This window comes from Neoarius graeffei, chromosome 11 (genome assembly GCF_027579695.1).
Source record: "Neoarius graeffei isolate fNeoGra1 chromosome 11, fNeoGra1.pri, whole genome shotgun sequence".
NCBI lineage: Eukaryota > Metazoa > Chordata > Actinopteri > Siluriformes > Ariidae > Neoarius > Neoarius graeffei.
In genome coordinates, this window is record NC_083579.1 from 14,898,513 (window position 1) to 14,912,299 (window position 13,787).

Sequence of the window (13,787 nt, forward strand, 5' to 3'; positions counted from 1 at the left end):
CTGATTGTTGGCAGGGTCACAAACTGTGAAATAACAGGTTCTTTTGGCCCATTAGCCTACTGTCCAATAGTCATGATGGTGGTGTTGGGGGGGAGGGGTATATTTTAACATTTTATATTTTAAAATTGTGGCATGTTGTTTAAAAATTGATCATTATTGAAAGCAGCTCTTTGTCAGGAACCTCAGCAGTAACAGCAGAGTGTTCTGGAATAGGCACAAGCACTGACCTTGGGGAGCCAAACATAGAGCTGGGTGCCACACATTTCATTCAATGACACTTTCCCTATATTTTACTTATTTTGACTGAGAAATGTTTTATTGACAATTTTGATAACCCTTCACTTTTAATCCAGGTCTGTAGTGTGAAATGTTCTCGGCTGTGTTTTTGTTTAAAAATGTTTTCCAAATTGTAGCTGTGTTTAATTCATATCCAGAAAAATATATATTCCAATATAATATACTCAGCATAAACATTTTAAATAGATTCTATATTTTTGGTCCATCCATGACATATTACTAAAGTAGCCTATTTACTGTTGTTGATGTGGGTCACTTGCTGTTAGCCAATTCACTTTCTCATACCAGGAGAGCTGAAAGGAATGAGTATTATTCCCTACCTTTTTCACCAAGTCAATTTGAGGCGTTGGTCTACCCTGCTCTTTAATTTTAATTTTTTTCTCAAAAGGAAGACTGGCAAATGGCTTCGCCAAAATTAAATCAGCAATGCTTGGCATCCGTGCGCAGCTTTCTTGCTAGCTGACTAGCCCCCTCAAGTTCAAGTTCAGTCACTCAAATAAACGAAATTTCTGGAACTAAGATAGCAAACTTGACAGCACTATATTTACACTTTATGTACAATAAAAATATATACAAACTAAAAAAGCTGGTAGAAACCGTATGTAATGAATGAAATCGAAATGTAAGCCGATCTCTTACAATACACCACAGCACTTGCGAATCCGCATGGGACTGAACTGAAATTCACCACTGCCTGTCTATAGTTGAAACGAGCTGTCAATCAAAGAAAATATCCGGCCGCTTTCACCAATCACCAGTCTCCTCGCGGAAACTGCCATGTCCCTCCCATGTGAGGCTCGGAGTCCATGGGCGGGCGTTTTCGCAGTATTTGTCCAATAACCGTCTTGCATTTTGATATTGAAAAGCGCATAGCTCCCAAATGCCATTGAAGTCCACTGAGGCTGGGACTCCGTGGGCGGGCGTTTTCGCAGTATTTGTCCAATAACTGTCTTGCATTTTGAGATTGAAACGCGCAGAGCTCCCAAATGCCATTGAAGTCCACTGAGGCTGGGCTGCATCGCGCTGTCACGAGGGGGAAAAACTCACGCACACATTAGACGAACTGGGGAAAGTTATAACGGAATGATTTCGCACTGTAGTTGGGTTGAGCACATATATTTCTATGATTCTGGATCTTAAATAGCAATGTTATAACTTATAACATTGCTATTTCAGATCCAGAATTTTTAGAGGAGGCTGAGCCTCCCTCGTTGTCTTAGAGCAATCGCCCGTGTTCTTGGTGTCTTGTAGACTCTCTCAGTCCATACTCCCGCTTTAAAGCATGGATTAAAAAGTTGCCTCATCCAGTCTATATCAGCTGACAGGAAATGTCACAGTGGAGAAGGTTGATCCAGAATTTGATCGAGAGCAAATTTCTATCTTGTCCAATCCCACTCATCTGCTCTCCCTCGTGGCCCCCTTTGTGGCTTAACTGCATGGATTTGCTGCTGGAGTTTGAACAGGTTTGAAATTAAAATGTATTGCTCATTCTCAATGTATTGATTCATACCTCGCTGTGTCAATATTAACTTCGGCTAGTTTTCCAATAAGAAATAAAGATCTGACAGTGGAGTCTCTCTTTCTCTCTCTCTCTCTCTCTCTCTCTCTCTGACACACATACACACTCTTCCTGTGCTCAGAAGCTCATATTGTCATGCATTTCTTTTTAAAACAATCACACGTAAATATTCATTCCCCTTCCTAATATTTTAAATCGCCACTTAAATGAATAGATTTTAGAAACATTATGTCTTTCAAATGCATTCTAAACGAAGTATTGCACCTCATGACGGATTGAACATGTTCTTCTCTGCTGTTCCTCAGAACTCAGCGTACTTGACATAATGTGAAGTGTTTTAGTTACAGAGCGCTGCAAATTAAAACAGCCTTCCATGACAATCCTTTTATTAAATATCCATCTCCTTTAATTCCATCTCTGTCCCCTCAGTGCAGCGGCCCCGTCAGCCTAATCCTCTCTCCTCTTCTCATTGTCAATACCCATCTAATTCTACTTTAACAACAGTAATTGGCTGATAGAGTCGAGCTATAGATTTGCTTTCCTCATGACTCCTTGACTTCTTTTTTCCATCGCTAATTCTAATAGAATTTCAAATCCTCGCCACTGTGATGCTCCCATGAGGAGGTCACAAGTTATGTCAAGGTCCTATTGGAAACTTCACACATAACATCTTGATTTAGACCTGGCCACGCCCTCTTTCTCTCCTTTCCCCGTCTTCACACGTCTTATTCCAGCCTTTCTTTACTTCGTCATGTATGTATGAGAAATTATGAGCAACCGCTTGCCAAGCTACAGAAATCATTCCTTTATTACCAAATTCATTGAATTCAACTGCCATTCAGTTTTGTTTTGTTTTGTTTTGTTTATTTTTTTGTTTGTGAATTATTTGGCTCGAGCCGTTATTGGAGCTGTTCCTGTCTACAGCTGAAGGATTATAGATTTGATCTCCATACAGCTGGCACCTTCTGACAGGGGACCGGGACACTCATTTGTTTTTATTTATAGGCTTTTGAATTGAATTTCTGATCAATGACAGAGGACGGTTTGCTCTCGCGCGCTGTTTCAAACTGAAAAGGGGAGGAGAGAGAGAGAGAGGACTGTTTCGAGAGAGATGGACCTGGAAGACAGAATTGATTGTATCTTTGTGCAGGAGGTTCGGTTTCGTAACTCAGCCGACACTGTGCTGTCCAAAAATAGCCGAACCACAGCTGGGCACCGGAGAAATGACCTTGTGTCGAGAGTGAAGGGCGATCGGGGCTGTAACCTATAGAAGCTTTGTTCTTTGGGGAGTTGGGTTCAATGAATCATGCAAAAGCCCACATCACTAACAAAGTGGCTTTAAAACCATCGCTCTTAATTTTTAAGGTCATTTAATTTTCATCAATTAAAGGCGTTATTGAAACACTTCCAAACGCTTAGCACAGCACTTTATGGATTTAATTTCAACCGTATCTCTGTGTCCTCCATCTTTACTTTCTTTTTCTTCTTTTACTTCTTCTTCTTCTTCTTGAGCACAAGCTAAATTTCAGCATGCACCCTGTCCCCTTTTACACTGAGTTCCTTCATCGTCCCGACTTTGTTCCTTTAGTTGAACATTTCATTGAGCAGGGATGGAGATACTTCATTGATTAACTGTACTTTTTAGTTTCTAAGTATTATTTTGGCATTAGTGTAAGTATTTATTCTTCACTTGTATCACTTGTATCACTCTGGACACTTAGGCCCAATCCCAATTCTAATTTCTACCCCTACCCCTACCCCTTCCCCTCCCCCTTCCCCTTGGCCCTTCCCCTTGAAACTGAGCTACAAGGGATAGGGCTTGAAATTCAACCCCTACGTATTGGGATAGCCCTTCAACGATCGCATACGTCATCGCGTACCTCCGTCAGCGTTTACGTTAGCAAAACGCGACCAAATGCGTCATTGGCTGCGACCAGCCGCTACAGTCAGAGCCAGAAATCTCTACTGGCAGGGTGTGATTTGTTAACTAACACCACTGAATGGGATATCTTTGGCGCTTCGTGCACCACATCCGACAGAATGAGATGTCAGAACACTCATGTAAACAATAAAAGCGAGAATAACAGAACAAAACGTACGCAGTCAAGCAACCAAAAACAATACTCACTCCCAAAGCTTTTTAGCAGCAGCTTGGATTTCAGAAATCGCTGCTCATTCTCAGCTCGAAAGCGAATCAAGCGGCGTGTTTCCTCTGGATAACAACTTAAAACACGTAAATAATGGAGAAAATACATTTATGACAATCTTTCGCCGTGGGAACCGCCATCTTTCTGAAATCCGCATGAAATCTCGCTGAAATCCGCATGGCATTGTGGGAAATCACTCAAACCCCTTCGTTCGGAGTCAGCTCCAGGAAAATCTCCGTTTGGAAGGGTACAGAAGCCCTACCCCTTCCCCTACCCCTCCGCGTTAACTGGGATTGGGATACCCCTACCCCTTCACGTGAACGCGCAAAATGGAGGGGAAGGGCCAAGGGGTTGGTCCAAGGGGTGAAATGGGATTCGGCCTTACAGTTTTGCTACAGTGTCTGAAGACTAAAATCACCATGATAACTTTAGGACTGCAGTTGTCATGAACAGTTTTACACTCAAGTCTCCATACATGTCTGTGAAGATTCTCAATCATCCAGGTCATAGTAAACTGTGGGTGGTAGAAAAGGGCAACTGGACTTGCTTGAAGATTCTTGAAAACATTTCACCTCTCGTCCAAAAGGCTTCCTCAGTTCTGTCTGACTAACGCAATCCTTTGATCACCCTAATGACTCGCCATTCACACCCAGCCTCTAGTGACCCACACCAACATGATGCCTCAATGACACCTTAGATGAGCTGGTCATCAGAATTCTGATTCTGATTCTGATCCAGGAGAGGATAAATATCTGATACTCCCTATTAGTCAGACAGAACTGAGGAAGCCTTTCGGATGAGAGGTGAAACGTTTTCAAGAATCTTCAAGCAAGTCCAGTTGCTCTCTTCTACCACCCACAAGTCTCGATACAGTTTATAACTCCAACAAAATAGACTTCATGCTAAGACTATAATGAATTTCCTGGTTTCAATTATACTTTGTGACTCTAAAGGACACTGTTGGGTAAGTCCAAGCCAAAAAGACCCAATATAATTATAGAAAATTGGTTGCAACAATATTTTTATTTTAATGGTAGAAGTTATTGATGAAAATATATGTAAATCTAAATTAGTTTTCAAAATTTCAGCTTTCTAGACCCAGAGTTTTTTTTTTTTTTAATTTATGCCATTGTTGAATAATTCAACTTCAACAACTTCAATTCAATTCAAATGAAGTCAAGTTGGTTTATTTGTATAGCGCTTTTAACAACAGGCATTGTCACAAAGCAGTTTTACAGAAAATTAAAGACTTTAAACATGAGCTAATTGTATCCCGAATAAATTTATTTATCTGTGATGATGAATAAGCCTGAGGTGATGGTGGTGAGGAAAAACTCCCTCAGTTTCCCTCAGGAGGAAACCTTGAGAGGAACCAGACTCAAAAGGGGGGTACCCATCCTCATTTGGGTGATAACAGACAGCGTGATTATAAAGAACTCGCTTCTATAACGGGGTAGATCCATGCCGAATGACCAGATGGTGGTTGCAGCACTAGATTCATTTTCTTTGTGAGAGATTATGGTAATAGATATTGGTGAAATATGAACTGATAAAAAAATTTCAGGGCCCTATTCTGTGTATTTAATGAACTAGGTAATTTTGAAAATGACTGAAATTAGACCAGAATGTACTCCCTAAATCCTCACCAGGTATTTTGGGGGTTTTAAATGCATTTTTCTCAGCTTCTAGGCTACACAGAGGTTTGAAATTTGGTAAATTAACTCTCTATATGTTGCTAATCTGGAAGGAAAACATAGAGCTTTCTATCTAGAAAATCCTGGCCATAAGTACTTCCTAAAAATGCTAAAAATTAAGAAAAACACACTTGCGAGTGGGGTTTAAGGCCCTAAAAATGCTAGAAAACAAATGTATTCATCTTCTATCACTATCTGGTCTTATTATAAACCAGATTGCCTGGTCACTTATATAATGGGAGCTCTCTAGATAGAATATTTACAGAAATATGGCAGATTCAATTATATACCCCGCAAAAAGTATCATATCTTTAAGACCCTGAATGGAAATGAAGCACAGGTAGCACATGTCTGCAATTTGGTAAATGGTTTCATTAATTTAATCACTACAAACATGTGAAGTGTCATTTTGTTGTTATTTGTGCATCATTCTGTTTTTTCAATCCCAAATCATCCATTTTTAATGCCCTCGAATTTGTTGTTTGTGTATTTAGATGAGTCATTTTTAATATAGATTCTAATTAGTGATCAATCAAGGATTTAGTATTTTCTGTATGAGGAAGTCTCAGATGTTATTAAAGGTTATTAGCATTGAATTCTGCAAATGCTTTCACAATTTTTGTTTTACTTTGAGGGCTAAGCTTATACTGTCGTGCCCTTCTATTTGTGCCTGGTGCAGGAACCAAACACATGTTGGTCTATATTATAAAAGAACTATCCATTAGTTCTATTTATAGAGTTCCAGCACCAAAAGTTTGTTACAAGTACTATCTACACTCTAGACTACAAGTTTGGATCTTTGAACAGGAGCAATGTTAAAGCATATACAGTACGCAGAGCCATGGCCTCACTTTCGTTTATAAATACCTTGAGACCTCAATAATGCCACAGGCATAGTTTTAAGTGCTAACAATAACTAATATAGTAATTTTTATGATTAAAGTTATTTATATATGTCGCGGTCTGAGTGAATAACCTTGACGTCTGTAACGTCACAGCAGGAAGTCTATCGGTCTCATCACCATTTTCGCTATACTAAAACACAGAGCTGACTGCAACTCCGATCCTCCATTTTGAGCTAATTTATCGCCATGCCATGTAGATCTGTTTTTGGCCAGTGCAGCAACACGACAGAAGGTGGATTTATGTTGCATTCATGGCCCAAGAATGTTCAAATTGCAAAGATTTGGATGCGTTTTGTGAGAAATTCACAGACACACTGGGCAGCTATGAAGTGGTCTCTCCTCTGCTCTGCACATTTTACTGAAGACTCATACGAGACCTCAGATCTGTTGAGGAGCGTTGGCTGTAAGCCTGTATTGAAACAGGGTGCAGTCCCAACAATTAAAGAAAAATAAAACAAGAAAAGGAAAGTATTTCTTTTATTTAATTTTTTTAAAATGAGTTCAGTTGCACCAGTCCTGCTGGAGCGTGAGCGTGAGGTTGTTGCTAAAACCCGGGACAGAACGGGACAGGACATATCGCTCGGGCAGTGATCTCCCCACGGTTGTTGCTAAAACCAGTGACATCCCGTTCCGTCCCGGGTTTTAGTAATTGTCTGAGCTGAGCAGTAATGGCGGAATACACAGCATGGAGAGAATGAATGGACCAGCCGTCTTATTTCTAAACTGGATATTGCTGCCATCTCACCCTTACGTGGAAGAAGCGAATGAACGGAGAACTGAACGAACAAATGAAAGTCAGATTGTCTCAAAACAATCGGCCACAAGATCGGCCTTCAAGAAACGAGAACACAGACGGGTAAGCGCCGACTCTCATTTGGATAAAAAAACAACAAAAACAACATGTTGTTTACCTGCATTTAGATTAATACATGCAACTTGTATTGTGTGTTTAAGTTACCAGTATAAGATTATTTAATTTGCTTCAGAATGTGATTGTCTCAGTTCATCTGATTATTTAATTAGCCTTTTACGTTTTATCAGTGAAAATGCATGCATGTACATGTATGTTGCATAAGTTATAACACCTATCCTGTTTTAATGAGAGTCAACCCACAATCAGTGAAGTCAAATCAGTCTTAGTTGAGCAAGTTGGAAATGATATTTCTTACTTTCACCATAAATTTTTATTTATATGACTTTGGTCTATAGCTGTCAAAGGCCTCGGCCTTAAAACCAGTTACCGCTGTGACGTCACGCACTCAGGGCTGGCCGGTTCAGCGGGGCAGTTTGAATGCCAACTTTGCGGTCGATTTTAACTCTCAAAAATATATATTTTTTTATTCCCATTTATGCAGCATATAAGAATCAAGGATGGAGATACTATCCACTCAGAAATTTATTTAAAAATAAAGGTTCTGCATATCTGCTTTAAAGATCACTCAGATCTGAAAACAGAAAGGAAATATCATCAAATAAAAACTGATATAAATTATATACATGTATTTTAAAATACTGGTGTATACATGATCTATGGAAAATTATACATACTGATATAGTCTCTGTCAGAAATGCAACTGTAAACAAACAATACACCCAATATCAGTCATGACAAACATATGAATAGGAGAGTGCTGCATCTGTGATCTTAAATTACTTTTTCATGGTCAAGTATATAGTTATTTGTGAACTGTAGAGTACATGTAACAACAAAAACAACAAATTCGAGGGCATTAAAAATGGATGATTTGGGATTGAAAAAACAGAATGATGCACAAATAACAACAAGATGACACTTCACATGTTTGTAGTGATTGAATTAATGAAACTATTTGCCAAATTGCAGACCTGTGCTACCTGTGCTTCATTTCCATTCAGGGTCTTAAAGATATGATACTTTTTGCGGGGTATGTAATTGAATCTGCCATATTTCTGTAAATATTCTATCTAGAGAGCTCCCATTATATAAGTGACCAAGCAATCTGGTTTATAATAAGACCAGATAGTGATAGGAGATGAATACATCTGTTTTCTAGTATTTTTAGGGCCTTAAACCCCACTCGCAAGTGCATTTTTCTTCATTTTTAGCATTTTTAGGAAGTACTTATGGCCAGGATTTTCTAGATAGAAAGCTCTATGTTTTCCTTCCAGATTAGCAACATATAGAGAGTTAATTTACCAAATTTCAAACCTCTGTGTAGCCTAAAAGCTGAGAAAAATGCATTTAAAACCCCCAAAATACCTGGTGAGGATTTAGGGAGTACATTCTGGTCTAATTTCAGTCATTTTCAAAATTACCTAGTTCATTAAATACACAGAATAGGGCCCTGAAATGTTTTATCAGTTCATATTTCACCAATATCTATTACCATAAGCTCTCACAAATAAAATGAATCTGGTGCTGCAACCACCATCTGGTCATTCGGCATGGATCTACCCCATTATAGAAGCGAGTTCTTTATAATCACGCTGTCTGTTATCACCCAAATGAGGATGGGTACCCTTTTGAGTCTGGTTCCTCTCAAGGTTTCCTCGTGTCATCTGAGGAAGTTTTTCCTCACCACCATCACCTCAGGCTTATTCATCATCAGGGATAAATAAATTTATTTGGGATACAATTAGCTCAGGGGCGGCACGGTGGTGTAGTGGTTAGCACTATCGCCTCACAGCAAGAAGGTCCGGGTTCGAGCCCCGTGGCCGGCGAGGGCCTTTCTGTGCGGAGTTTGCATGTTGTCTGCGTGGGTTTCCTCCGGGTGCTCCGGTTTCCCCCACAGTCCAAAGACATGCAGGTTAGGTTAACTGGTGACTCTAAATTGACTGTAGGTATGAATGGTTGTCTGTGTCTATGTGTCAGCCCTGTGATGACCTGGCGACTTGTCCAGGGTGTGCCCCGCCTTTCTCCCGTAGTCAGCTGGGATAGGCTCCAGCTTGCCTGCGACCCTGTAGAAGGACAAAGCGGCTAGAGAGAATGAGATGAGATGAGACAATTAGCTCATGTTTAAAGTCTTTAATTTTCTGTAACCCTGCTTTGTGACAATGTCTGTTGTTAAAAGCGCTATACAAATAAACTGACTTGACTTGATTTGAATTGAACTGAAGTTGTTGAATTTGAATACTTGTACTCTTTCAAGAATAAAAAGTACTTTTTACACCTTACATTCCTTATTTAAATGTTAGTCTTCTTTAAAATCTCGAAGGACTCTTCTCTTCTTTTATCTTATCCAGACTGTAACTGTTCATTTCCAACACCAACTCTGTTAGAAGAGATTATGTTTTTGCCTCCATTTGTTTGTTTGTTTGTTTGTCTGTTCCCAACGTCACTCAAAAAGTAGTGAACGAACTTTGATGAAATGTTATTTAGTATTATCCTTAGATAAGCAATTCACAAGAAAGCACGGGCGATTGCTCTAAGACAACGAGGGAGGCTCAGCCTCCTCTAAAAATGACGAACATCGTGTAGGATGAATTGCGCTAGGCTTATGTTATAGCCGACCTTATAACATTGGTATTTCAGATCCAGAATCATAGAAATATATGTGCTCAACCCAACTACAGTGCGAAATCATTCCGTTATAACTTTCCCCAGTTCGCCTAATGTGTGCGTGAGTTTTTCCCCCTCGTGACAACGCGATGCAGCCCAGCCTCAGTGGACTTCAATGGCATTTGGGAGCTGTGCGCTTTTCAATCTCAAAATGCAAGACGATTATTGGACAAATACTGCGAAAACGCCCGCCCACGGAGTCTCACGGACTCCCAGCCTCAGTGGACTTCAATGGCATTTGGGAGCTATGCGTTTTTCAATCTCAAAATGCAAGTTGGTTATTGGACAAATACTGCAAAAATGCCCGCCCATGGACTCCGAGCCTCACAGTGGGAGGGACATGGCAGTTTCCGCGAGGAGACTGGTGATTGGTGAAAGCGGCCGGATATTTTCTCTGATTGACAGCTCGTTTCAAATATAGACAGGCAGCGGTGAATTTCAGTTCAGTCCCATGCGGATTCGCAAGTGCTGTGGTGTATTGTAAGAGATCAGCTTACATTCCGATTTCATTCATTACATATGGTTTCTACCAGCTTTTTTAGTTTGTATATATTTTTATTGTAAATAAAGTGTAAATATAGTGTTGTCAAGTTTGCTATATAGTTCCAGAAATTTCGTTTATTTGAGTGACTGAACTTGAACTTGAGGGGGCTAGTCAGCTAGCAAGAAAGCTGCGCACGGATGCCAAGCATTGTTGATTTAATTTTGGCGAAGCCATTTGCCAGTCTTCCTTTCGAGGAAAAAATTAAAATTAAAGAGCAGGGTAGACCAACGCCTCAAATTGACTTGGTGAAAAAGGTTGGAAATAATACTCGTTCCTTTCAGCTCTCCTGGTACGAGAAAGTGAATTGGCTAACAGCAAGTGACCCACATCAACAACAGTAAATAGGCTACTTTAGTAATATGTCATGGATGGACCAAAAATATAGAATCTATTTAAAATGTTTATGCTGAGTATATTATATTGGAATATATATTTTTCTGGATATGAATTAAACACAGCTCCAATTTGGAAAACATTTTTGAACAAAAACACAGCCGAGAACATTTCACACTACAGACCTGGATTAAAAGTGAAGGGTTATCAGAATTGTCAATAAAACATTTCTCAGTCAAAATAAGTAAAATATAGGGAAAGTGTCATTGAATGAAATGTGTGGCACCCAGCTCTATGTTTGGCTCCCCAAGGTCAGTGCTTGTGCCTATTCCAGAACACTCTGCTGTTACTGCTGAGGTTCCTGACAAAGAGCTGCTTTCAATAATGATCAATTTTTAAACAACATGCCACAATTTTAAAATATAAAATGTTAAAATATACCCCCCCCCCAACACCACCATCATGTATATTGGACAGTAGGCTAATGGGCCAAAAGAACCTGTTATTTCACAGTTTGTGACCCTGCCAACAATCGGCCAGATCAGAGGCAAGAGTATGGGCAAAATTGATGTGTTTTTTTCTTTTTTCTTTTAAAATCTGGAAATATCGTAACCGACCAGCCTCCCCTGTTTGAAAGACTACCAGCCGCCACTGCAAGCAAGCCCCTGTTTTAATCCATGTAAACAAAGCTCCGCCCTCAAACTTTATAGTGGTTCAACTAGAGTTAGCATTAGTGAGGACTGTTGTGACATCACAAGTGCACTCGGATATTCAACTGATTGAAAACCAAGTTACAACTTTATAAACATGAAACTTCTCGTAATGGTTGATGAAGATGTGAAAGGGTATTGGGGCATGTCTGTTATTAAATGACTGACAAATGAATCACCAATCCAAATATGAATGAACATCCTGGAACAGGAATCACTATTTGCACTTTTAAGATTCAAGATTCAGGATGTTTATTTGTCATATACACAATAACAGACACAGCAGTTTATTATTGGGTAATGAAATTCTTATTTTGCAACTACCCAACCAAAACTATGCTCACTAATATAAAAAGAAATATATATAAAATATTCATTCATTCATTCATTCATTCATTATCTCTAGCCGCTTTATCCTTCTACAGGGTCGCAGGCAAGCTGGAGCCTATCCCAGCTGACTACGGGCGAGAGGCGGGGTACACCCTGGACAAGTCGCCAGGTCATCACAGGGCTGACACATAGACACAGACAACCATTCACACTCACATTCACACCTACGGTCAATTTAGAGTCACCAGTTAACCTAACCTGCATGTCTTTGGACTGTGGGGGAAACCGGAGCACCCGGAGGAAACCCACGCGGACACGGGGAGAACATGCAAACTCCGCACAGAAGGGCCCTCACCGGCCCCGGGGCTCGAACCCAGGACCTTCTTGCTGTGAGGCGACAGCGCTAACCACTACACCACCGTGCCGCCCCTATATAAAATATGAACTATAAAATATAAAGTGCATATGCAATGCAAAATATAAAAGTAGAATGAAAATAAACGAAAATAAACAATTAAAAAAATATGCAAACATGGAGGTAGATATAACGTGCAATGTCTTGTGCAGAAACAACACAGAGGGATTCTACCAGCAGAGGCAGCACAGAGCTCTTCATCCACTGTGACCATAACCGAGGTGAGCAAGGTCTTCAGGAGGACTAACCCCCGAAAGGCAGTATAATTATCTCATCTCATCTCATTATCTCTAGCCGCTTTATCCTGTCCTACAGGGTCGCAGGCAAGCTGGAGCCTATCCCAGCTGACTATGGGCGAAAGGCGGGGTACACCCTGGACAAGTCGCCAGGTCATCACAGGGCTGACACATAGACACAGACAACCATTCACACTCACATTCACACCTACGGTCAATTTAGAGTCAGCAGTTAACCTAACCTGCATGTCTTTGGACTGTGGGGGAAACCGGAGCGCCCGGAGGAAACCCACGCGGACACGGGGAGAACATGCAAACTCCGCACAGAAAGGCCCTCGCCGGCCACGGGGCTCGAACCCGGACCTTCTTGCTGTGAGGCGACAGCGCTAACCACTACACCACCGTGCCGCCCCAGTATAATTATTTTAAGTATAATTTCTCAGTACTTTTTCCATGTGTAGGTTTTTGTGAAAAGCATCTCCATGTCGATGTTGTGGATCACTGGTAATAAATAAAAACCTACTATTTCACATTATACAGTGTCTTGCAAAATTATTCATCCCCCTTGGTGTTTGTCCCGTTTTGTCACATTACAAGCTGGAATTAAAATGGATCGTTGGGGAGTGATTTTTTTAATTTATTGTGACACAAACAATAATTAAGATGAAAAAACAGAAATCTGGAATGTGCATTGGTATTTACTCCCAAAGTCAGTACTTTGTAGAGCCACCTTTTGCTGCAATTACAGCTGCAAATCTCTTGGGATATGTCTCTATTAGCTTAGCACATCTAGCCATGGGATTTTTGCGAATTCCTCAAGGCAAAACTGCTCCAACTCCTTCAAGTTAGATGGGTTGCGTTGGTGTCCAACAATCTTCAAGTTATGCCACAGATTCTCAATTGGACTGAGGTCTGGGCTTTGATTAGACCATTCCAAAACATTGAAATGTTTCTCTTTAAACCACTCCAGTGTAGCTTTGACAGTATGTTGAGGGTCATTGTCCTGCTGGAATGTGAACCTTTGTCCTAGTCTCAAACCTCTGGCTGACTCAAACAGGTTTTCCTCCAGAATTGTCCTGTATTTAGTGCCATCCATCTTTCCTTCAGTCCTGACCAGCT